We start from the raw sequence: 4,242 nt of genomic DNA, 5'->3' as shown, positions 1-4,242 counted from the left end.
ATAATGGTCTATACCTATTTATGGATAAGAATTCTGAATATTACTATATAAAGTAATATCCTCCAAATATTATCTACCTTTTAGATAATATATTAATTAACAACCTTTAAGTGTTAATTTCATGTAACGATACACCCCGTTACATCACCCCTCCCTTAAACGACAATCACTCTGAATGTCATTGGATGGAGTGGTCGCTATGTGACCACTTAATTTTTAAAACGATGTTGATTGGTCAGAACCATCATTTTAAATTTCCATCGCATGAAGAATCAACTCATGCGGGGTGACGATAGTGCTGCGCCTTCGGCTGCGGTTCGTGCAGCCGCGGGTGACGCAGTGTTATCTCTTGCGGCAGATAGAACGTCTGCCGTAATATCTTCCACCACGTGAATACGCTCCCTCTTTGGAGGTCGATTACGAATGCGAGTCGGACGAATGGCCGACTCGGGGAGAATGGAATAGTCGCCTGATATACGTCAGGCGGCTGACTATGAGCCTTCGAATGAGAGGGCTCATTCTGATAGACGAGTAAATAGTCTATTTGGATCCGACGGTGAGGATGATCCCTCATCGCCCGTTCGATCTCCCATACGGTCACCTGCACGTGTTTCTTTGCAAGGTGACGACGATGGCTTACGCTATCGTAATAAAAGTTCTTGTGGTACCCCTGCTTCAGTGGGTACCACTCAGGGGAGTGAAAACAATAAAATGTCGCATCTCTCCCCTGAAAAGAAGCCGTGGCTTTTGCCAGAACGGCTAATCAATAGCTTGTCTGGAGAAACTACTCCTCACAATAAGTATCCATTATTTATTGCGACAAAGCTGCATGGCCTTGATCCCAGCGCGAAGAACTTTCGCGCTGAGGAAGATTTCTTTCTCGATGCTTCTCTTAAGCATCGATGATTTAGTGGCAATAATAAGGGAGATAAAGTCTAGCTTATGCAAGCCTGGAGCGCGTTCATTCGCAATGTTAAAGACATTGGAAGCGAAGTCTGGCTTAAAAAACTTAACGCGAATCGCGTTAAATTTGAGAAACGAACTCCAACCGGTGCAAAGTATGAATTGCATCGGTTGTCACGTGAGGCTGGGCTTCCATGCCTCACGTGGGGTGATCCTTGTCCGTGTTGTGTAGACAACTCGAAGAGGGTAAAAAGGGATGTCAATTCCCTTTCTTCGCCCTTTTTTGACAAGAGTTGATCTCTTACACAAACATTGAGTGTAGTGGCCCCGAGTGATGAGGTGAACCTCATCACCTTAAAAGTTATAGTGGCGAACAAATTCCCCATAAAGTCCTTTATCGATTGTTGAGCATCGAGCAAGCAATTTCGTTTAACGCCAATCGCTAGAAGATTCTAGAATCAAATTCATTGAGCGCGATATGCCAGTAACGAGGATGATAGTGCGTCTGAAAATAGGCGCATCCATTACAGCTATGAAACGTGTAGTTGGTACTCAAGCCATATACAGTACGACAATGATGTCATCGTTCTGGATTTGGATGTTAAATTTGATGTCATCCTTGGATTGCCGTGGCTCAGAAAAAAACGAGCCGTGTATATACTGGCAGCATCAAGCTGTGATGATGCCTACCTCTCGTTCATCAGCAATCTGATGAGCGTCTTGGACCATCCACAAGCGTGTGAATGTCCTAAGAGGGACTCACTCGTGGTTCGGTCGATCACGCGACTGCACAAGACCTCAGTAAAACAACCCATTACACTGTGAAGTTAGATCCCGACAGCTGTGAACAAACACAGGCAGCGTAGAAGGTCTACCATTGTAACGTGGAACCACTTATTGACGGCTGTGCACCAGCACAAGCAGCGTCGGAGTTCGACCACTCGAATAAGTTGAGTGGTACGAAACAAGGATGCTTGCGTGGAAAGCAACATCCAAGAAAGTTTGAAACGCCTGTCTATAAGAGACAGTGCGAAAGTCTTAGATTGACTGGAGAGTCGATCGTAGAGTATCTCGCTGTGGTAGCGCAATCACAGCTAGACGTAGTTGGATGGATACTCCCCGAGTAAACTTTAAGGGAAAACGTCTTCAAGAAGCTGTGGAATAAGTCCCCAGAAGCCTGTGGTGAAAGGTCCCAGGTACCTTTGGAAAAAAGTTCCTTAGAGGAAACTGAGACAAAATGTGTTTGTAAACGATGGATTAAGTGTAGGCGCTTATCGACTATAGTCAAGCAGTTCTACGTACTTGTAACAGATAACAAATACCTGGCCAATATTCGGTCGGCAAAATTATTTCCTGAGAACGAACAGGTTCTCAGCAGCTCATCGATGGGCGAAAGTGTCCTCGATGAGAAGACTCGGGTTGAAAGTTTTACGTATCAATTCTGGGAGTCTTTGAAGAGAAATATATAAGGGTTTGATCGAATTCAAGGATGCATTCCCTGAATCCGTACCGTGCGAGTGGTCTAGGATAAAGGCACTCGACACGAAATCGACATGTTACCGAGTTCGAAATACTGTGTCATTGAAGCAGTGGACACTTGGATCTCTATCTGAGACTAGTTCACGGGGTAAAACGTGAAGTCGGGATACTGTGTCGATAAATACACGGGCACAGCCAAGAGCCGTGATTGACTCTGGTACTGCAAAAAGATGTAACATCTTGCAAATTGTCTACAAAAACAAGAATCCCATTTTTGTTTTGTGATCGTGTTCGGGAAATTTGAAGACGAAGTCCATAGATACGGACTGCCAACATTCTGCTGGAAGAGGTAGAAATTCACGGGATGAAGAGCTAGGCTTCACCCGTTGTCATGCCCCGCAAGAACGAATGTATTTGCGCACTCGGGATGAAGGGCTAGGCTTCCCCGTTGACATACCTCGCAAGCACGAATGTACTTGCGCACGAGCTGATACTGGCGGCGCCAGTAAAAGTCGCGACTTTTTTTGTGAGATAAGTTTTCTCACGCCTGCGATGCCCACTTGTTGGTGCATCGTGACACTCATATATGATGCGCAAGCGCAAATCATTGTGAGTCGGGACGACGACACGTGGATTGTCGCCGGCAACGGCTGTGTAGTACAGTAAGCCGTTTCGTGTTATGTATCGATCGGATGACGATCGATATAAAGCCGGTAAATCTTCAAAATATTGATTGGATGGATTCATCAGATGATCTATTAAACGTAGAAGGTATTTGTCTTCTGCGTAGGCTTTCTTTATGTCATCAAACAAGGTTGATGATGGAACACTTGTAATGATAATTGCAACAGAGGGATTAATTTCACTGTTAGAGTGCGCAGCCGGCTCGAAATCGGGTCGGCGTGATAACGCATCAGCAACGACATTAAGTCGTCTTGGTTTATATTCCACGGAGAAATTATAAGGAGTTCTTTGTCATGCACTGGGTAATAGCATTCAGCTGGTTGCAGCTGACGCGATTGGAAACAGACGACGCGCTCCGCGCTGTCTGCTCGTATTGCATTACCGCACAGCCTATTGCGAAATCACTGGCGTCACAGACCACATGGAATGGTCTGTCTTAATCTGCAATCGCCAACAATGATTGGTTGCATCAAGCTTTGCTTGATAACTTCAAACGAACGCTGACAATCAGCGTTCCATAACCATTTCTCGTCTTTTGTCAAGAGACGAGAGAGATGAACTGTCATCTCGGCATTATTGCGTGAGTACTTGTGAAATTACGCCGCTAGCCCAAGGAACTTTCTAAGTCCCTTGACATCGAGTGGAACCGGCCAGTCAATAATTGCCTTGATCTTTTCGGGATCAGGGCGCACGCCGTGTTTTCTGGCGATGCAACCAAGAAGTGATATTTCGCTTGCAGCGAATATACACTTCTTGAGATTCGCGTACAACTTATGCTTTCGCATGAGTGTAAGAACCTGACAAACGTGGGTTTTATGAGCTGGCACGTCCGTCTTTCCTTCCATGGCTCGGCTATGGACGAACCCATTGTCAAAATAACTCGTTGCGAATTCTCACACCGGTCTCAACAGATTGGTTACGCATTTGTTGAATGTTGCAGGGGCGTTACCAAGCCTCTGTGGCATTGGTAGCCATTCCCAGAGCATCCTACAGGGAGTACTCCCTGCTGTGTACGGGATGTGTCGGTCACGCATAAGGAACTGATAAAATCCATCCATCAGAATCATAGTCGACAAGATGGTACTCTTAGACATAACTTCTATGATTACGTCTTTTCTAGGTATCGGCGTTTGAGCCGGTACCGTTGCAGCATCTTCACGGATAATTCAAATTCAC

The sequence above is a fragment of the Bremia lactucae genome, linkage group LG15 (genome assembly GCF_004359215.1).
Source record: "Bremia lactucae strain SF5 linkage group LG15, whole genome shotgun sequence".
Classification (NCBI taxonomy): domain Eukaryota; phylum Oomycota; class Peronosporomycetes; order Peronosporales; family Peronosporaceae; genus Bremia; species Bremia lactucae.
The sequence above is the reverse complement of the archived record's forward strand: the minus strand, read 5'-3'. Positions refer to the sequence as shown.